Consider the following 23,673-nt stretch of genomic DNA (forward strand, 5'->3'; position numbering starts at 1 on the left):
CTGGAGCATGTGGTGTGGAGGGATTGGGATTTCTTTAGATGTAGCATTTCTAACAGAGCCGGGTCAGACATGGCTTTGTAAATCAAGCAGAGATTGTCTCTAAGTAGGCGATATGAGACAGAATAGTTGGAGTTTTTTGAGTCTGTCCATAAAGGACAAATGTTTAAGGCCTAGGATCCTCTTTGTGAGGTACTTTTGTGGCCTCTCTAGTTGTTGCAGGTGTTTAGTTAGGTACATACTAAATGGGGCATTGCACTCAATGATTGGCCTAATGAGGGAAGAGTAAAGGGAGACAATGGTCTCTTTCTTTTTGGATGCAAAACCCTTAGTAATGAGATGTGCCACATAGAAGGACTTTCTGACCACAGTGGCAATGTGGTGGTCAAAAGAGAGGTTGCTGTCAACCTAATGAGATGTGCCACATAGAAGGACTTTCTGACCACAGTGGCAATGTGGTGGTCAAAAGAGAGGTTACTGTCAATCTGTGTTCCCAAATCTCTTATAACACCTTCTTGTGTTTAGTGGACTACCATCGATGTGGTAATTCATTGGAAATGGGTTTTTCCCAAAGGGGATGACAACACATCCATTTATTTATATGATTGATAGGTTTGGACATATGCTTTGCTTTACTGCAAGCTTGTTGGTTTGAGGGATATTGTGTAGAATAAAAATGGGTTGCCCATACTTTTAGGATTCTCTGGATATATGAAAGGCTTAAATTAAGTGTATGAAAGATCGGTCTCTTGTTGTTGATTATGACACAACATCAATCTGTAGATTGAAATATGATGAAAAGTAATACTGGTTGTACGGCAGCCATGGAAAAGAAGAGATGTGTTTTTTTGCCTGGTCTTTGAACCTTTATATTGGGAAGCTATTATTTTTTACTAATGTACTTATTTCACTATCCTGTTTTTCTTTTATTTTCCTTTTCATGGGATGGGTGGCGGTTGTCTAAATGATTCTGTTATAGCAACCAAGTGGTGATTAGTACAAAGAGGAAAAGAGAAGCATTACCAGGCTGCTTCCAGTACATGTAGTAAGTAAAGAATAGACTAGAAACAGTGTTTGCAGCTACCATCAGTTCATGTTGTAAAGCAGTGGATGTTTGCAATGTGCAGAAAAATAGAAAGTATGGTTCGCAGATACCACAAGTGCATTTTGTAAAGAATTAGTGATTGCTGTGTACAGAATATATTCACATATGCAGACAGTACATGCTTTAAAAAAATCAGATTATTAAAGTGTACAGAGCTGCTACTTAGCTTACGCACACTGTAATCTTGGAGATGAAGAAATCTACAGTTGTAGAGAGCACAGCTGATATTAAAGCCAATGAGAAGAATCATGCGGCACTGAACTTTCACAATTGCATGCTGTGATGTTAGAGGGGAAAATGAGGTGATTTAAAGTGTATGAACAAAGGAGTAAAAACATAGGCTACTGAATACACTGACACCAGTTAAAGTTTTAATAGTAAGGACGGAAAGGTACGTAGCATGTACATTGCAGTCTTAGAAAAAAAATTAAAAGGTGAAAATATACCTTTCAGTAAGGGTTTGGAAAGCAGCAATTTGAAGGGAAATGGGATGATGTATTAATGAGGGTAATGGTGAAATGGGTTATCACTAGTGTTTGTTATAGTACAGAGACACTTTTATGAATGCTGTTGGAAATAAATATCATATGATAGGAGCTCTGTATATAGAGACTGTTTGTTGTAGGTTTTTATTGTATGATGAAAGTGATTCCACAATGTATCACAATGAGGTGTAGTTAGGGATGATGTAAAAGGCAAGTGATATAATTCTTATGAATAGATTATGTGTTTTTTAACTGCAATTTATTTGGAGAGATGGAGGTATGGCTTCATATTTCAGTAACAGAGTGAGTACATTCAGTAAAGGCATACACTGACTAGTCCAGTACATTACTAACAAAATAATGCTGAAGAAAAATTGAACTACTTAATAAAAATTAAGTATTTTGTATTATTTATTTAGTTAGTTATTGACATTTGTTGGCCGGGAAAGTCCACTGAGTCCAGAACCCATTTTCAGTGGAGGCCTGTGGAGGAAAAGCTCCATACACAAATCCAAAACATACACTAGACAATATAATATATATAGCACATTCAAAATTTCAATACAGATACATCAAGAACAAGAATACATTTTTTACAGTTTTATGGCCAATATGATTTTTCTATAGATTAATAAAGTAGTGAGCAAATCAAAAAGTAAAATATTCCAGTACTCGCTGACTGATTTCTGTTTCACCACAGCAAGACACTTCATAGTTAAGCACAAGGCTACCTGCCCTTGTGGGCCAATTTAATCCTTGCTAATTTCCCTGTAAGGTGAAAATCAAAACTGTACCTTGTGTCTGTAAATTAGGCATTTTAATGATTATACCAACCAATATACTAACTTTGTAAGCAGAATATTTATTTTCAAAGTTCCTAACTTTAAACAGTTTCCAAAAATATGGAAAAGAAGATTTCATTAGTGCAGCACTGTGATTTGAATACCAAGTGGATGAGACAGCTCGTAGATTACCAGTTAATCTAGCAGAACTGCATGCCAATAAGTAAAGCATATCACCACCACCTCAGAAGGTTCTTTTGCAACTTGGCAGAAATTACTGCTTAGAAAAATTTCCAAGAAAGTGCATTTATGATGAAAGCCAGAGACATTGTTTGGGGATCAGAGATGGTTGGTGCTTTACACTGTGCAAATTATAGTGGGTAGTTGCAACATGCAGGTACGGATGAATCAAAGGCACAGATAACACAACCGTGCAATAGTCAGCATGGTATGGCACACATGCTGATGATTGCAGCATGACATGGAATAGAGGGCCCCTATGCAAATAAGCCATGTGAAATATGCTGGAACCCCAAATGGTAGTTATTCAAAAAGACAATATGGCTGTTTTTCATAGTAACACATACCATTTTAAAGTCCATAACTTGTGGTGTACACCTAGAGAAATGTTAAGAAAAGCATCAGCAACAGTAGTATAACAGCATGAGTTTGTAGTCCATATCAGAGCCAGCATTAACAATGTTGCATGTCATGGACATCTCTGGCATATAAGAAGTACAAACAATGCCTGACATATGTCTGGCTCACAAACCAGCAGAGTGTTTACCATTTTGGAGTGGACAAAGATAACCACAAACAAGTAGAATTGACAGCGTGCAAGGTGTAAATATTCCTGTGAGTACAAAAGTGTCTGTAGTCTTAACCATCTTAGCTGCAGGGTTGTCTCTATGACCTATGGTGGGCACAATAGGGATATCACTTGTACTCATGCTCATTGATCCTAAACCATTTCCTTACTATAAAAAGGACAATGCTAGGAATAACAAAAATAAACATACACACTCTGGCATAAAAACACACCAAGAACAAGGGAGATGGAGGGACAAAGAGGCTACTGCAGCAGTGACCATTCAAAGATCTACTGTTACAGTAAGTTTACTTACACAACTGTACTACGTTCATCATACTGATCATTGCTGCAGTAGCCTTAGCTGTATGGATGCCCTAGCTTACTACATATGGGAGGTGGAAGGAGCCCTGTCCAGGAGCCCCTGGAGAATGGTCTTAACAAAGCCTTATCTAGATATAGAGAAGGAATCAAGCTTATAGTGCTTTATAAAAGTATGTCCAGAAGACCGAATAGCAGCTTAAAGAATACTTCTAGAAATCATCCCTTTAGAAAAAGCCATAGATGAAGCAAGGCCCTGGCAGAGTGAGCTTCAACCCTTCCTGGAATACTTTCGTTATGGTGAGTATAACAAAAGGTAATAGCCGTAGACAACTATTTGGAAATAATATTTTTTGATACAGGCTGTCCCTTCTTACTATCATATGAAATGAAGAAACTGATACAAAGATCTAAAAGATTTAGTTCTGTCAAGATAGTACCTGAGTTATCCCTCATTTTTAGGTTCAGGAAAGAAAACAGGGAGATGGATAGGTTGGCTTAAGGTAAACTTGGTTAGTACTTTAGGCATGAAAGAATGATTAGTTCTCAAAGAAACCCTGTTTCAGTGGAAAATGAGATAGGGTTGTCTCACCATAGGGGCTTGCAATTCATATACTCTTCTTGCAGTGGTCAGAGAAATCAATAAAACTGTGTTCTGTGTTAAAAATCTCAAGTCAGCCAGGATGGTTGATTCAAATGAAGCAAGTATTAGCTTCTCTGCCACAAAATTAAGATCCCAAGAAAATACCACTGGTTTGCTTGGATGTCTCTTGTGCAAAACCCCTTTCAAATACATTTTGACATGAGACAGCATTGAAGGAGGGGGATCTGTGAGCAGACATGCTAAAATGGCCAATAAATGAACCTTGCTAGAGGAATAAGAAAGGCCATAGGTTAATAACTCACACAAATATATTAAAACCAGACAACTAGAGCTGAATGATTGCATTTTAGGCACCAACTAGAAAACTTTTGCCATTTGCTAATATATGATTTTTCTTTTTCTGTAGCAGGCTTTCTTGCCTCTGTTACTACCTGCTGCACATCCTTAGTATAATGGTGCCTAACAGGAATTAAGGCAATACCATCCAGGCAATTAACTGAGGTTGAATGATATCAGGGTATACCAAACACCTTTGTTCTTGTGTCAGTAGATCCAGTATGTGAGGAACTTGTGATAATTGCCCCTGGCTATTTCCAAAAGAAGGGAGAATCATTATTGCCTTGGTCAGAAGGCAGTCAACACAATAATCTTGGGGGATTTCTTCTGAGTCTTCAGAAGCACCCTGGGTATTACTGGAAAGGGTGGAAAAGCATACAAGAACATTCCTGTCTGATGAAAAGAAAAGGCATCTGCCTTCCAGGCCTTTTTGATTATTCAGAGAGGAGGCAAAGATGTCTACTTGAGGAACATCCCACAGATGCTTCTCCTTTTCTTCGACCCCCAAATGCCATAGTCTCTGAGGAAAAGTTGAAGTGTCCTGTTTCTGAGAACTGCAAGTCTTCATCAATAGACTGGTTATCCTCCTGGCTGCTGGTCTGTAGTGCAGCTGTGATTAAGGCTGCAATTATTTTGCTTTTAGTCAGGTTAGCATGCACCAATCCTTTAGCTTGGCACATCTCAACCAACTGGTTCCTTGTCAGCTTGCATAATCCTCTGCTGACCTCCTTGCCTGTTCTCCCTGACTAACTAAGCTAACAAAAAATAAATAAATAAATAAAACTATTGTGATATGAAACATTGAATGTCTACTTTGTGACTGCTTGAGAGTACAACTGCCTTCTTTAGTGACCACTGCTTATAGTCTACAGAAATGCAATATCCCACCACTACCACCAATCTGTGATGCCCACCACTGCTACCAGTATGTGACATCCTCGTGCTTGGCCAGCAATCAAGGTGCCTGAATCCTCACTACTGACATTGGAGAGGGACGTGCACTTCAAATACAAATGGATACACTCAGTATTTCCAGATGCAGACCTCCCTGCATCACGTACAATTTCCCTTAAGAGCGCACAGGAAACACATTCAGCCTGGGCTGTGGATTTCTCTATATATCTGTCTCCCTTCAGGGCCCCAGTAAGACACCCCACTGGTACAGGTATAGAACTACGTCATCAGCTGAGTGTAAAAAGCCAAGTCTTCCAGCACCCTGTCTGTGAATCCACTGCTTCATGTCCCTGCCCCAAGTAGCTTACACACTCACTCTGTAAGATTTAATTTTCACACACATACACACACACACACACACACACACACACACACACACACACACACACACACACACACACACACACACACACACACACACACACACACACTTGGGAAAGGCTGGTACAGATTACCCACTCTACCAACTTTGCCCAGACTATAAGGTAGATTTGCTGCCACCAGTCAGTAACTATAAGGCTCTTAAAAGGGTATCCAATTATGCTGAGTGAAGTTAATATTAATACCAATGATAGTAGTTGACCAAGACGGCTAGGCCTTCTAAGGTGACCCACACAGTGTCACCAAATAAATATAAGTACTGTCATAGGTTCATAGGTGTTTACTAGGCTAACATCCACAAGGGCCTTTTTAAGCCTAGCCATGCATCCCAAATCTTTAACAAGTTCTGATACCCTTGGTAAGTGTACGCAATGGTTTGGCAGATGAACCATTTACAGGTTATCTGTGTCCATTAGAGACATAGGTCCCAAACCAGGGATGAATTTCCAGTTTCCCATCCAATTGTCTAAGTTGCACTTGAATTGGGTTAGGGAGGAACTCGCTTTACATGGATGGGGAGCCTGCTGAATAGACATGGTAGTCTCTGGGATACATACCTATCTCTCCAGCAGGCCCTATTTATATCACAGGCAAGGTTTAAGTCTTTAGAATGGGTAATTCTGGTGTTTGTTTTGTGGATATGCAGGAGGTCCATCAGAGCATGGTCTGACAATGCCCTATATGCCAGGCATAGATCTCCCCTCAAACACCTGTAGGAGACAAAATACAGGGATAGGGCCTTGAGGTGGTCTGCATAGGACATTTTACTTATGCCCTGTATTCTTTTAGTAAGGAACATCTGCGGATGTTCCAATTGTTCCAATTGTTGGATATGCCTGGTTAGGTACATACTGAAGGGGGTACTGTACTCAATGAGAGGTCTGATGAATGCCGAATACAGTGGAACAATGACTTCCTTGGACTTAGATGCCATACCTTTGTTTATAAGTTGTGCAATGTAGATTGATTTCCTCACCACTGTAAACACATGATGGGCAAACACTAGATTAATATCTATGTGTGTCCTTAAGTCCCTGACTGCTGGGTCAGCTCGAAGAGGTTTGTTGTCAATATGATAGTTACCAGGGATGGATTACTTCCCAAAGGATACTATCATGCATTTCTTGGTATTTAGTTTTGGTCCATGGCTCTAACACTAGCTGTTTGTCTGTCAGCCCCTCCTGGAAAACATTTGTGTCAGTGTGAGATTCAATGACAGCTCTTAATTTGCAATCATCTGCAAATTTAGTCAGCTAGAGATCACTGACATTGGTCTTGACGTCTGAGAAGTAAATGCCAAAAAGGAGTGATTCAAGGACTGATCCCTGAGGGATTCCACTTGTGACTAGCCTGTTTGTAGAGGTGGACTCCCCAATTCTAACTTCCTGGGTACTGTCTCTGAGCCAGTTGGCTATATACCAGGTGACATATGGCTTTGTACCTAACCTCTTAAATTTGTCAACAATGCCCAAGTGGGGTATTGTGTCAAATGCCTTAACCAGGTCAAGGTAGGCAGTGTGAACAATGTTGCCTTCATCCATTGCTTTGGTGACCTTCTCAAAGAATTCCACCAGGTTGAGTAGGCATGATCTACCCTTGACAAAACCAAACTGGGTTGGGTCCAGTGTCTGGAGGTTTACTAGAAATATGTTGATCATCTCCATGAGAATTCTTTCCATGGCTTTACATATAAGACTAGTGAGAATTATGTGTCTGTAGTTTCCAGGGTCTGTAGATGATCCACCTTTGTGCAGAGGAATGATTGTTGTCTTTCTCCATTCATGAGCCATGAAACCTGTTTGGAGGATCGAAGGTTAGATAATTCCTACATGGACCAGCCACAATAAAAGTTTTAAATATATTTAATAATAAATAATAAAAGAACATGAAAATATTGAATATATGTTTACAGTAAACCACAGAGTTCAAATCACAGAAAATATTGAAATTAACATTGATGGACAGACTTATACAGATAAAGAAACACACTCTCTAAACTAAGCTTCACTATATTCCTAACTGAATCTAAGACAATTTACTGTTCCCTAATAACTTACTTGGGTAAGGCAAGATGAAATACATGTGCAGTGGTTATAGTCAGGCTCCCCAAACAGAATACTTAATATTATGAGATTTCTCTTTGTTATATCTAAAATATAATTTCCAAGAGGGCTAGCAGAATGACCTTATCTGATCACCTGACTATAAGTTCTCAGAGTATTCCCCAAGCTAAGACAGAAATTTAGCTTAGACGGCAACAATACACATCTAAATGTTTATGGCAGTAACTGGGCCACCCCCTCTTTTTACTGAGCTAATAAACAAAGGCTTTATCCCACCCCTAGCATCTCCAGTCCTTTTCAGCACTGTGGGGTGACATTTTAATGGTTTAACAGCTCATTTACATTTCCCTTATTTTTCTTAAAGTAAGCTATAGGTGCATATAATTCAGATGCTGTAATACATATACATTTCTTTTCATTTCAGCAAGGTACACTGTTGATACATTTTAACACAAGCAAACCTCACAAATACATTTTCAGCACAAGCATCTGCACAAGTCAGATATGCAAATGAAATTCAGTTCTAATACATTTGTAACACAAGCATCTTGTATAAATCAGTTTGATATTCAAAAAACATATATCATTCTTTACAAAACTCCAGCTGGCTATGCTGGCACTTGCCCATATCATCACATCTCTCCCCCTCTAAGACTCAAGCTAGTTTTTCAACTGACCTTGAGAATGGATTGAGATAAATAATCCTATAGGGTATTATGTTACCCCATTCCCTGTCTTAAGACCCTACCTGCATTGGCATTGCTGACCCTGCAATGGTGTTGTACTGTCATGTCATATGATTGCAATCCTAAGCTCCACCTTAATAACTTGGCATTTTGCTGGCTGGCTCTATGTAGCCATGTTAAGAGATTGTGGTCTATAACTACAGTGACTTTCCTTCCATATGGATAAGGCTGAAGTTTCCACAGTGCCCATACTATGGCTAGACATTCTTTTTCTACAGCTGCATAACATTCCCCCATGGGTTGGAGTCTACAGCTGAGATATACTACTGGGTGGTCTTATCCCTATTAGAAAACCTGGCTAAGTACAGCCCCCTCCCCATGGTTTGAAGCATCTACCTCCACAACAGATTATTTGCTGTAATCTGGACTGGCTAACACAGGGGGTTCCCCTAAAGCTCTTTTAAACTTCTGGAATGCCTGCTCATATGCTAGGGTCCACACTACCTTATGTGGCCTGTTTTTCCTTGTCAGGTCTGTGAAGGTAGCAGCTTTTGAAATATAATTGTGAACAAACTTTCTACAGTACCCTGCTGTCCTTAAGAATGCACTCACCTGCTTTTTGGTAACAGGGCAATGCCATGCCTGAATGGATTCCACTTTGACAGGTTCTGGCCTGATCTTACCACTCCCAACTCTATTTCCCAGGTAGGAGACCACTGCCATACCTACCTGACACCAACTGGGCTTAATAGTCAGACCTGCCCTTTGCAGTCTGCCCAGCACAATCTGACATGTTGAAGGTGTTCTTTCCAGAAATGGCTGTAGATGGTGATATCATCCAGGTAAGCAAGGACATAATCTCTTGATCCTGCTAGGATACAATCAAACAGGCTATGGAAAGTCACTGGTGCACTTTTCATCCCAAAGGGCATCTTTATGAACTCATACAAGTCGAAAGGAGTCACAATGGCTGACCTCACTTTAGTGTTGGGAGTCAAGGGCACCTACCAGTAGCCCTTGGTTAGATCAATAATGGTCAGATACTTAGCCTCACACAGCTTCTCGTCTGTCCTAGGCATGGGGTAGGCATCTGACTCTGTGTGACTATTTAGTCTTTTGTAGTCCACACAGAACCTAGTGCTGCCATCCTTCTTTGGTACTAGCACCAATGGGGAGGCTCAGGGACTGCTGGACTCCTGGATTACTCCCAGTTCCAACATTTCCTGTATCTCCTCCCTCAAAGTCTGTCTGACTTGCTCAGACACCCTGTAAGGGGCTTGCTTTATAGGCCCTGTATCCACATGGTGCTTCACCAGGTGGGTGAACCCTGGTTTCCCAGTGAACATGTCCCCAAACTCCTGTAACACTGCTCAGATTTCTTGAAGCTGGGTAGCAGATAGCCACTGGGACATTGCTACCCCTTCCACTGAGGTGTTAGCCTGAGCCTCACTGAGTAGATCAGTCACCAGATCCCCATCAGACTCCTCTTGCTGTCCACAGCAACTACTCAGCACCAAGGTCCTCTCGATCATGGTAAGGCTTCATCATGTTAACATGGTACAATTTGTGCCCCTGCCTCCTGCCTAGCAGTTCTACCATGTAGTTAACAGCACTGGTCTGCCTTACCACTTTGAAGGGTCCCTCCCAAGCTGCCTGCAGCTTATTGTGTCTGACAGGAATGAGCATCATCAACTGCTGTCCCACAGCATACTCTCTGGCTCAAGCATTCCTATCATACTAGACTTTTATCTGCTGTATGGCTCCTGCCAGATTCTCCTGGGCTAAGTCCATGAGCTCCATAAGCTTTGTCTTGAGGTTTAGGACATATGCCACAACAGACTCCTTGTGGGTTTTCACACTCACCCTCTCACTCATCATGAATCACATCTAAAGGTCCCCTCACCCTATGCCCAAACAGCAACTCAAAGGGTGAAAAACCTGTGGATTCTTGGGGCACCTCTCTGTAAACAAACAACAGCTGGGCAAATATTTGTCCCACTCTCTCTTAAACTGGTCTGCAAATGCACTTTAGTGTAGAGTTTAACCTCTCAACAAGACCATTAGCATGGGGATGGTAGGGGTTTGTCTTTAGGTGCTTCACCCCACAGCACTCCCATAGACAGGCCAGCAGGTCTGACATGAAATTGGCACCTCTATCAGTCAGTATCTCTCTTGGGAAACCTACCCTGCTGAAAATCTCTAGCAAAGCATTTACCACATTCTCTGCCTCAATGGAGGACAGAGCCAGTGCCTCAAGGTATTTATTAGCATAATCTACTACCACTAGGATATACATCTTCCATGTGGAAACTAGGGTACCGAGAGGCCCCACAGTATCCATAGCTACCCTTTGAAATGACTCCTCATTCACAGGCAAGGGCATTGAAGGAGCTTTGTCCTACTCTTCTGCCTTGCCTACATTTTGACAATACTCACAGGTCCTGCAGTACCCTGTCACATCCCTGGTAATCCCAGGCCAATAAAAGTTCTGCATAATACACCTCTTGGACACTTTGGCCAATCCTGAAAGTATTACTGCTTGGTCAACATTACCATTGGAATTAGTATTAACTTCCCTCAGTATAATTGGATACCCTTTTAAGAGCCTAATAGTAACTGACTGGTGGTGGTGAATCATCCTTATATTATGGGCAATGTTGGTAGAGTGGGTAATCTGTGCCAGTCTTTCCCAGGTATATGTGTGTGTGAAAATTAAATATCAGAGAGAGTGTGTGTGTGTGTGTGTGTGTGTGTGTGTGTGTGTGTGTGTGTGTGTGTGTGTGTGTGTGTGTGTGTGTGTGTGTGTGTGTGTGTGTGTGTGTCAGCTACTTGGAGCAGGGACACAAAGCAATGGTTTTACAGAGCGAGTGGTGGATGACTTGGTTTGGACACTCTGTTGAGGACTTAACTCTGCAGCTGTGCTGGTGGGGAGCCTTATTGGGAACCTGGGAAGAGACAGAGAGGAAACCCAGACCCTGGGTTGAGTGTGTTCCCTGTGAGCATTGCTAATGACAGGCCTGCATGATATCACTCTTATAAGTGAACCATGGTTGTTAGGACCAGTTATACTTTGTTGCTGTTTCCTGAGGGTCCTTGCTTTACAAGGTACAACTTCATAGCTCTGTTATATTTTGTTCTAGAATTAGGTCTGCCTTATAGGAACTGCTAAGAGAAGTCACAGGAATATTAATCTTGGCAATGAATCTACTTTCAGTAAAAAATGAAAGGAAATTAATTATCTACATTATAATCAACATTCGTTGTCATGTCTTCCTGTACCTTAAAATGTCACTCTCTTCCATTACTGAACATACAATGCGCTGCTCAAAGCTTTAATAAATCAGAAGTGGTGGGTAGTTTATTCAGGCTACAAGGATGTATTTTGGGTTGTCTTTTCTAGTCAATGTGTACAAAAATAAAGCCATTATGTTACATGAGGGTGTTAGCAGAAGTTTTAGTTTAGATGCAAGGGAATTTGGATTCTGTCCAGACAAGGAGGAAAGTATGATTGTCTTTTTCTTAAATACTAGCAAGTAAGACGCTGATTTAATCATTCAGTCTTCTGTGACTATAACATACATCATTTCTGTCTGGAATTTGTTCAAATGATAGTCCACATTGTTGCAAACAGTAGCAAGAAGAGAAGCAGAGTAATTGTCAAGGGTTTATATTTAAATTGTCATGTACAAGATTCAAGTAGTCAACCTTCTGAGAGAAAATAATAGATCTAGCTCATCACTTACAATTATTTGTACATTTTTTCTCCCCTAATACATTATTTTTCTTCAACTTATTTTGAGTGTGACATGATTTTCTTTATGTTATCTGATTTAATTAGTCTTTTAATATATTCAGCACCCTGGTCTCATGACCTGACCATGTAGTTATCATTTCTAGGTGGTTTATTAGTGATGTTCAGTATCAACATAGATAAGAACACAGTGTTTCCTTTTCTAATCATCAGACTGCATTTTTTTTAATAAAAATCAGCATTTTACCTTATTTGCTGAATTTATTTCTGAAGTCAGCTCTGTACATGCAGTGACTGCGTCTACCTCAACTACCAAGGAAAATATTTTTTTAGTTAGCATACATAAGATAAAATCTACACTTTAATAATGTTCCATTTTCTGCTAATAAACTAATGCAGAACTCAGAAAGTGTCTACATATTTATAAAAAAATAAATATCACTTGAGAACATAATGCTATGTTTTCAGATTTGCAATCAGTTTGGAACAAAGTTATGTCAAATACTGATTAAAACACTAATATTTTCATTCATTTAATATATAAGAGGAAACACAACTGATACAGTACAAAAAAACAAGTGACTATGAGTTGAGGCAAGAATACATTTTTTACTAAATAGTGTAGCCTACAAGCTATTAAATGATGCTACTACCCACCTTTTATAACATAAAAGAAGCCCTGGTATAATCTAAGAAGTCAAGACACGCAACAGCTACGGAGATATCATGTATCATGGCAACAGAAGAAAGAGCCTTTTACAAAGTTGTCTCTGTAACACAAAGTACTCTACTAGACAAAACGTGAAAATTTAGTGGTCAGACTCTTTTGAAAGCTCTTTGCAGCATTTCTTACTAGCAAATGTAAATGTAGTTGTTATAAGCTGCCAGACTATATGTAGGGAATTGGTGCCTAAACTACCCTACTAAAATTATTCTATAATCTGCAGTATGCAAACATAATGATCCATACAGACATCTTTGCGACCAGTGTAAATATGAAAATACACAATGCTAATATCTTTGTATGCAATGTAGTGATTTGTATAAACATCATTCATGTAAAAGCACAGCCATAGCAGTAACTGAACCATATTAGTGCTTTTACTAATATTGTTGTACACAATGAAGTAATTTACATAAATAACATTATATAAAATCACAACCATGGTAAATATTCCACTGTAAATGTTGGTTATAATGTATCCTGAATGCTCATGTTAGTTTCAAATATAACTTGGCAAGTAATTTCTTTATAAATGTTTTGAAAAGCTAATGCCTCTGGTCTTTGAACTAGTCTCTTACCCAGTTAAGAAAGCTAAATAAATAAATTAAATAAGAAAATAACCAAAGCTCTTTGGATTTAAATGTGAACTGCTATGTAACACAGTAAGTGGCAAACAGTTTAGTTGATTCAGTTATGAAATCAGTTTGCTTTCTTAATTAAGAAATAACTATAGGAAATGCTCAAAAGTGATGTGTAATATGTACAATGCTTTACAAATGTGAGTAAAAATAAATTGCTTGATACCAGTTCTGAAGTCAATGCCTGCATTAACTCCCAAATTATTTATGCTGCATTACATTTCATTAACAGTATATCAGGTTCCATGTAGGGGGGTGGCCATGGTGGTACAGCGGTTAGCGTTGTCACCTCACAGCAAGAGGTTCTCTGGTTTGATCCTCGGCTGGGGTGCCTTCTGTGTGGAGTCTGCATGTCCTCCCTGTGGTCGCGTGGGTTTCCTCCGGGTGCTCCTGTTTCCTCCCACATCCCAAAGACATGTTGTAGGTGGGTTGGACACTCTAAATTGGCCCTAGGCATAAGTGTGTGCATGTGTGTGCCTTCTGTGGAAGGTTGGGCGCCAGGCAGGCAACTCGGCACTGTAAAACTCCACTGCCAATCATGAGCGGACATGTGATCCTCTGTGGCGACCCCTATCCGGGAAAAGCCGAAAGAAGAAGAAGAAGGTTCCATGTAGGGCTGAAGAAGCTAGAGTACAGGACCATAAAGAAGCACTAGGGAGGACCAAAGGGGCTGTAAGTTTGCACAAGGAATTGTGAGGTACAGAGGCACTGCTTGAAGTACTGCTTGTCCCAAGAGCTAACAGTCATAGGAATCAATTTAAGTACTGGCTCAAGAACCCAGATGTCATGGTGCTGGGTTACTGGGGGTAACCCTGAAGGATGAAAGGCTGCAAATAAAAAAACAGGTTTGATCTAACTCTATGTTCATGTTAGAGATGACAAGAATGAGTGCTGTCTTGAAAGAAAAGTAGAGACTGGCATTAGAATGGTATTAGGGAGACACGAGAAAGCAGTGCAGGGGAAATGGGTATACAAAGTAGCACAGAAATAAGAATGATATAAAGATGGAACAATAAAAAGAAGTTAAGAGCAATTAAAGTAGGAAAGCAATGAAGGAGTGAAGGAACAAGAGTGGGCAGAAAATAAAATCCCCGGGTAGAGAAAAGAACAGCTGGATAAACAGGGAATGTTAGAAGCGTGAACAGGCAGAGGTAAGAGACAAGGCAGGCAAGATAATGTGGATAGGGATGGCCTTCAGAATAAAGTGCACAGAGACTGCAGGAGCAGGTTACTAAATGGCAATTTCAAAAAACTTGGCAGGAAGATGTCAAAGCTAGTAAGCATTAGCAGTTGATACTGAAGCTGATCAAGATAACTGAGATGTGGAGCAATGCAAAGAGAGAAATGGAAAACAGAGACTAATATCAATGACGGAAATGCATTCTTTAGATATATGGGACAGGGAAGGAAGACAAGTAGGGAAATAGGTGCACTGGCTTGAGAAGGTCAAAAGTACATTGAGGCAGAGAAACAGGTGAAAATGAATGATTTTTCTCAGTTTTCACCAATAGAAAGGAAGGCGCAACAGAAGGGGAATGGCTATTCAGATAGGATAACAGCTCAGGGATGATGGCATTAGGGGAAGATAGGATTCCATTTGATTTCCCCAAGAGGCCTATTGGTGCACTCACTGAAACCCTGACAAAGCCTTTTAGCAGGATCCGTAGCATCCAATTCCAAAGGTAGAGCAAAGAGCAGCCCAGGCTCTGACATAAGTAGTAGGTAAAATGAAATACAAGGTTCTGAGATGAAAACTCACAAGGTACCTATAGCAAAATTGTCTGATTAATATATTCCAACAAAGATCCATAGCAGGAAGCTCATATCAGTCTAACTTTATTAAGTCTTTTGTCTGGGTCGCTGTGATTTTATAAACTTAAGTGCACTTCAACAAAGCTTTCGACTCATTCCTTCATTTCTTTACCATAGCAGCACATTTTTTTCTTTTTTTTTCTCCTTACAAAATAAGGAGAATATAAACAGCAAAAAAAAAAAAAAAAAAAAAAGAGATGGGTAGATATAAAAGTGGTCAGAAAGCAATTTTCTTTAAAAATATTAGGTGGGTGGAGAACTGGAAAGAGGATAGCGAGCAGAGAGTGTTATTGCTGGTGGATTTAGCAGAGGGAAAAGGGTGACAAGTGGTGTCCCACTGAGACCAGTCTATACACAAACCCATTAATGTTTTCATCTCAGAGCTCACACAGAAGATGCTGGGTCATTCCTTTGGCAGATGATAGCAAAGTTGAAAATGGATTATCTGATGGGGGTGTAAGGCTGGTGAGGAGCCTGAAGAGACTGAAGGACTCCTGTAATATCTACAATTTACATTTGGCATCTTCCAAGAGCATAGTGAAGTACCTGGGGGATGATAACCCTAAGGGTGCAAAATGCACCTGGGAGGGTCAAAATAAAAACTCACAATGGAAGAAAGATTTGTAGATTGTTAATACAGAAAGCATGAGCTATTTGACTGAATGAGATAACTAATGAAGTAAACCAAAATGTATAGTGTATATTTAGGGGTTTATCATCCAATGATAGGAATGTAATGACATCCATCTTTGAGTCCCTCGTAAGACCACAGCTAGATTGTTTTTTACAGTTCTAGAGATATGACAGGGTAGAGATGCCACATTCTGAAGAAGATGTACAGAAAAGCAAACAGAATGGTGTATAGAATTGAATGGATGGAGTTGTGAAACAAATCCGTAGCCACCCTGGCTTCAAAAGTATAGAGATGTGTGAGACATGTTGTGAAGTGTGATGGAATTAGTCAGGGTAGGAAGGTTATGACTGGCAGGTGGAGGCATTGCTACTGATTAATGGAACCCAGTTCAAACTAGACATTAAGACATTAAGAAATATTTCATTACCGTGAGTGTGGGAGGTAATTGGAATGAAGTAGCAGAATGAGTAGGTACAGATTAAATAACACGACAAATTTATAAGGACTTTACATCCCCAGACTGAAAGAGGGAAATGATGGAAAGTTTCCCTGGGCTTGCAGGAGCACCTGTGAGACCAGATAAACTCCCATTCTCCATTTGCAAACACTTTTGTTGTCTTTTGTTGTAACATTGTGTTAGGATACATGGCACCAAAACTTTTTGCAAATAAAGAATTTAATCTGTAATTTCTACTGATTTCAGTGATTAAAGCCATACAGCACAACTAACAAAATGACACAAACTGGATATTTTAATCTTTTCTTTATAAGTAGGAGAGGTAAGCAACTATAGAAAGACTTAAATATTAAGCGGAGATTGGACCCATTTAAAGTGAGAAACTGTAAGTCATTTGGGTTTTCCCCTAAGCAAACATGCACTTAAGATAAACAGTGAATTATAGTCGAGTTCAATGATGTGGTAGAATATTTTGTTATGTTCAAGAGCGGGTCCCTAAATCAAATATACAAGTCTGCAGAGTCTTCTGCTGATGGTATTATACTGAGCAGACATATTCCCTAGTCAACCCACGAGTCAGCTGTTATTTATGTGTTGCGATCAATGGAGAGTTGAGAGCACTGGCTCATTGCTCAACAAGACGTAAAGGCCAGGGTACTCAATTTCCTGCCTAAAACTGGTAAAACCAATGAAATAGACAAGAAAGAAGCTTGGAAGTGCTTCAGTTGTTGTAGGCTAAGGCTGACAATATGATGCATAATGATGGGTCAGTATGGTTGGTGGACGTTTAGATGAAGAATTCACATGGGAGAACCAAGACTAACATCATTTAGAGCAAAATGAAAAAAGTGGTCAAAAGTAAATAGAGGAAAAAAAAAGCAGCTTGCAGCTTATATAGCAGAAGGCAGAGTACAAGAGGTTGAGATGATGTAAGTTATACAACTTACATACAGATTTAACTAAATCATTGCAAAATGAGAACCAGGGTTAAAAAATAAATATGTATCCGTTATCACTGAACTGAAGAGGTTAAGACAAAGGTGAGTTGGTTTTGATGACGGGATATACCAGAAGACAATCAGAATTTAAAAACAAATATGTTATTCATTATTACGGAATTGAAGGAGTTAAGGTAAAAGCAAGTTGCTTTTAAAGACAGGAAACACCAGAGGAAATTTTTTTTCATAAGGGTGCTCTTGCGGAATGACGGGGAAAACCATGATGCCTTTGCAAGTTGGGCTGGTTTACAAACTGTACACGTTCAAATACAGAGGGCTCATGGAATTGTTACACCTTGTGGATGGGTAATGAGGCAGCAGCCAAGACAAATACAGGTCAGATTTTGAAGTTATATGGTAAAATATGAGATATTGTTTTTCCTTTGAAATTTGGAGTAGGTGTGTAAAATAGGGGATGAAAAAGTATACTTTGAAGATGCCTGTAGTTCCTCTACTACATTACAAAGGACACAATGGCAGTAGCTACAAGAGAATGTCAGTTCAGAACGTTGTGGTGTCAGATTATTTATCTGGCTGTGTTTTTCATGTATTTTCCAAGGAGGGTTAGGTCTTTCACATAGCAGGGAACAACGCGAGCTATTTGTGAGAATGAGCTGGAATAGCCATACCTAATTACATGGGTTAAACAATAAGGTTGAATGGTCAGTGAAAGTTGATGTAGTAGAACTTTCAGTTCTGAATAAATGAAAAATGTTTAGACTAGAGGAAAGGTTAAGAATGAAGATTTAGGAACCTTTTAAGCAGATATGATTCACAGATGGAAATTTATGTACTTTCTACTAAAGCAAGTTGGGTGAAGTGCAGATGGGCACTGAGTATTTTTTGTGTATTTTAAGTTATTCAGTCTATAGTGAACATGCAACATGGACAGCAAATTAAAGGTATGATTATTATTTGACTGACAACTGATAGTTTGAATGGAAAAAAGGACATTATGTATTCATTATAGCTGACAATGAATGCAGTTGTTGTAGTGTTAATTAACTGTTTATCTTTCAGGGAGATATATCAGTTGGTTAATGTTAAAAGCATAAACAGGTATGTGTTAACAATGGACATCTTTGTGGCTGGAATGAGCCTTTCCTCATCCCCAGTGGGCTTGTTTATGATTTATGGCAATTTAGAACCATGATTATCATTTGATTAACTGCCAGCATGTATAGGACATAATGCCATATTGTAAAATATATGACAATTTCTTCAATTCTTTCAAAGGGGTTTGACTGATATAACTAGGATGGGGGTTGGAGTTAATGAGGAACATAATTATTTTTTTTTATGTCACTTAATGATGAAACAGGTAAATTTGCCTGTTGAGCTGGGCGACAAAATTGTCTAAGAGTTTTTGATTATCTTAACTAAGATGGTTATCCAGTAGACTTTTGGAGTAAATAGTTTCTTGTTATGTTTGCTGCAAATCTGAAGAAGGAAATGGAAAATTACATATATCAGAGAGAGAGAGAGAGAGAGAGTGCATTTTAAGATGTGGAACAAAAGAGGTGTTTAGATATCTGCGGATTGCTATGAGAGCAATCTTTTCTCCAATCTGGGGCCTAGGAATATTATTTATTTATTTATTTATTTATTTATTTATTTATTCCCTAGCTAATTGGGTAAGCCCATTGAATACAAGTCATTCTTCAGGAGTGATGTAGGAGGACTGGATGGTTAAACTGACCTTCTCAAAGTTATACACTAGTCAACTGACACTAAAAGAATCAAACCACGGACTATATAATGAAGCTTATGTGCTGCTCATATTCTTAAACCTATGTACTCCTGCCAAAAATTGTGAGCAGTTAAGAGATTAAGCAGTCCAGTCAAACAAAACTCTTCACTTATCATAAGAAACTGAAACCTTTTACAGTTGCACTGCAAGAAATATATTTGGATAACCATGAACATGATGCATTATAAATGGATACTGGTTTTGGAGAGTACAGGAGTGTCACCCTCTTATGATGGGGGGGGGGTGGAAAGGAGTGACCCATTTTATTTCAAGAACTTTTACCTCAAAAGTACAGGATGCTTTGTTAAAAGGTAGTGGATGACGTGAAAATTAGAGTTGCAGTGCAGCTGACTGCCTTGCAATTCATAGAATATACGTATTGTCAAATTCAAATAGAATATTTCCAGAATGATGAAGGAGATGTTAACCTTTCAATCTGATATTATTTTATAAATGAGAGAATTGGATGTGATAAGAATAATATGGAGGTCCATCATATGATATGTATAGGAAGACATGTGGGGACTTATAGAGGAGTGATAGATTGTACTTCTGTTTCAGACATTAAACTTGAATTTACACAGTATTCCTGCCACTCTTTTTGATTTAAATCAGGAAAACAGGAACAGATAAAAGTTACATATTTATGTTACTACTTAGCATGCATATTTAGCTAGAGAAGTAAAAAAGCACCTGAGACCGTTATCAGATCATGCCCCTTTGTTGTACAATATTGGTGCACTGATTTTCACTATGTGCATATATGCTGAAGCAAGAGACCTGCAGTAAGTAGTTAATGGAAAGCAGTTTAAAAAATGGACAGCATGGCAACAGAGCTTGGCTAATGAATGGGATCAGTTTATGTTTTGTCCTAAGAAATAAGAAAATAAAACAGAATGCTTCTCAGATTATGTCTAGTTCAAGGAGCTACAGGTAAAGAAGGAAAGTTAATAGATACATCTTATAGTTTTTTTGTTTTTTTGGAGGGGGTGAATTATTAAGAAGACCAAGCAACTAAATAAAAAAGAGAAAAACTTTTGGGTTATGAAATACTTTTTGTATAACATTCATTTAAGAACAGATATTTTTATACTTTCAGAGCATATCAGAAATCATTAGCTATTAGGTGTAAAACTTGCAAAGAATAATAGTTGGCTTAAAAAGAGAAGCATAAATTATATGAGAGATCCAGTGATAATAGTAGAATATTTCTGGAGTATTTTGAAGACTTATATAAAGGTCAAACACAATGGAGTGGCAGTGAACATGAAATAATGTCAATGAAGACTGGAATTGCCTTGATTAGCAGTATGTGAAGCATGGTACCTTTTATTCTGGAGGGGTTATTTGAGGTGATAAGGAGAAAAGTGAGGGGGAAAAGCTTCAGGAAGTGATGAAATACCAAATAAATTTTACTTGTTAGTTGAAGAGAATCAATTTCCCAAATTAGTACAACTGGTCTGTAAAGTATTGGAAGCCAAGGAAGTTCCTGCATTATAGCGAGAGGCTCAAGTAATACCAGAAGGAAAGAGTTGACTTTGCCATCACCTTATTGACCTATATCAGTTTTAAAACATAATTTTTGGAAGTGTTAGCAAAATATTTTCAAGTATATGCCTTAAGTAGTAAACTACGATCAGTGGGAGTTTGAAGGAAGAAGGTAGGCATTTGATAATGCATTGAAAACAGAGATACTGAAGGAGGTATGACAAGAAAATTTGAAAACACTATTAGTATTAAGTTTGGATGGGAGGAAATATTTTGATAGAGTAGAATGGTTTTATCTGAGAATTATAGTCAGGCAGTTCTGCTTTTTAAATTAGTTCATCAACTCAACATAGGCCATTTATGAGGCATCTAGACCTAGAGTTAAGATTCCTGTAACATATCTTAGTCTTTCCTTTTGTCAAATGCAATGAGTCAGTGGGGTTCATTCTCTCTTTTGCTAGATGCTCTGTATTATATAGCCTTTGGCAATTAAGATTAAGAAAATCAAATTTGAAGGAATATAAGGTATATCATGAAGAAAAAGCTTTAAAGGTTCTCAGATGATATGTTAATTTATATAGTAGATCCTAAGAAGATCACATTGGTGTTGTGCAGCATGCTACTGAAGTTTGGCAAGATCTCCAACTACAAGATTAATTAAATGAAAAAAAACTGCAGTGCTAGTAAACTGTAAGCCCTCATTAATAGTGGGCATTTATGGCAAGAGGAATACATTAAATAACTGAAAGTATGGCTTTGTAAAACCTTGGAACAAAGTATCATTAAGATATACAGAGTGTAAAGAAAGACATCAAACATAGATTTTTGTAGATGGAAAATTTTTAAGTTAGAACAGTGCCCAAGAGCTGGTCAGTGCAGTTTTTTTTCCATTTTTGTTTTCTCTTGTATGTATTTCAAGTTTTTCCTGTTGGAATGCCAGGATATTTCTTTGAAGGTGAATAGAAATTTTAAGATTTTGCAGTGGATGGATTATATATAGTATGTTATGGGATGATGGGATGAAAGTATTCTTGCAAAGGAATTGTGTGGTTTAAATGTTCCAGCTCCATGATTTTTTATTTATTTTGGAACAAAGACAATTTTCAGTGGAGGCCCAGGGAGAAACGCTTCAGATGTATGTCTTTGTAACGTGGGAGGAAACCCACACAAATGCAGGGAGGACATGCATACAAAGCACAGAAGGCACCCAGCCAAGAATTGAACCAGAGAACCTCTTGCTGTGAGGCAACAGCATTACCGCTGCACCACTGTGCTGTCCTGATTTATTTTGATATAAGTTGGCTAACAATATTAGATTTCATTTTTATATAGAAAAGTTTATTAAGGTAATATCAAGAATTCAAACCATTCTGATAGGTATACCTTTGGGATGCATTATGAACATGGAATGGAGTTGCCATATGTGATAAAGATGGCTGTAGTAATGCTGCACATATCTTTTTAGAAAAAAGTAAGAGATCAAGCTATAAGTAACATTCTTAGTATCTATAGAAGATAATAAAAATGGTCTGCCACAACAGAGGAATTGTATAATTAGAAAGATAAAGAAGACAACTTTTACATATTGGGACCAAATGAGTAGAGGTGGTAAATGGAACCCCTTGGAACAAGTTAAGGAAATGTACAGGGTCACAATTTTTTGTAGATTAAATATGAGGATCTATTCAGTCTGGCAAGGATCATAGAACTGATGTAGTTGCTAGACCAACTCCACGTAAAATAGTTTCCATTTTACTCAAAACCAGAAGTGATACTTTAGTAAATAGACTGGGTAAAGCCTTAGAAGTGTTGGAGCTGGAAGTAATGGGGAAGTGTGGGGCAGAATGGAGTGCTCAGCTGAAAACAGAAATGGGTGAACCAATGCAAAAAGTAGGTTTTTATGTTAAGTAGTTATACTATAAAGCCACATAAGTTTAAGACTTTTGATTGGAAATGTCTTAATATATATTTTATACCCAATAAAATTTGAGGAGGATATTCCCACATTTGCATGCAAACTGCTGGAGATGTGGGAAAAGGTGTTACTGGCATGAGAAAGTATTTTTGGTCAGTTTGAGTAATTTAAAGGCAAACATTTTAGGACTGCTACATGGAATTTTAGTCTAAGAAATGCAAGTAATTGTAGATCATATAATTTTAGGAAATGAGAAGGGGGCATATTGTATTAAAATGAGGGAACATTAAAATTGTTAATACTCCTGGTAGCAAAGAAAACTTTTAAGGAAAGGAAGAAGTCAAAGAACCATACCTAGTTTTAGCGATATGTCTTTATTAATGGTTGAGCTGGTTAATATGGAAAGCTGGGAAAAATATGTTAGCAAATAGTTATTGTAGAAATTAATTGGAGATTCAATGGAGCTATCATAGAATTTTCTTTTCATGTTAGCACGCCAAACTAGAATGAATCATTTTTGCCAAGTATATTTGAATGGGAGTGTAAATAATGTCTCAAAGTTCTATTCCATGGAAGTAAGTTATAATGTGTTAGTATCAAGTTTGAGTGAGCAGAGCCTATTACTAATTAAGAAGGTACAATGTCCTATTTCCACTGTAGGAATAGCATGGTTGTACTAATTGCCTGCATGTACCTAATTAGGCAGGCCTCAAAGCTTAAATGGACAGCTGTCAGTCTCTCCTCTCAAGATGAAGGAATGTGGAGATAATGGCAGCCCCAACATCTGAATGGTGACAAATACATCTTAAACAAGCATGGATCAAGGATATAGAGGAAAACTCCTATATCTGAAGTCAAGGACACAGGCTCAGTTCTTGGCCCTGGTGCCATACTGTCAGTAGAGTTATGTCTGAGTCAGAGATCAGCTTCTCTGTCACTGGGGATGAGTCAAGGTTTTTGTTTTGCCTGGTAGGTCCATGTATG

General features: G+C 38.5%; 1 protein-coding gene across 1 annotated transcript in view; it reads left to right on the top strand.

The window, feature by feature from the left end:
* The window catches only part of ENPP7 (ectonucleotide pyrophosphatase/phosphodiesterase 7), a 195,564-nt gene that overhangs the window by 148,821 nt on the left and 23,070 nt on the right, over nt 1-23,673 (top strand). The gene's annotated exons all lie outside the window — the stretch shown is intronic.

The sequence above is a fragment of the Protopterus annectens genome, chromosome 4.part0 (assembly GCF_019279795.1).
Source record: "Protopterus annectens isolate FY-2018-M chromosome 4.part0, PAN1.0, whole genome shotgun sequence".
Lineage (NCBI taxonomy): Eukaryota > Metazoa > Chordata > Ceratodontiformes > Protopteridae > Protopterus > Protopterus annectens.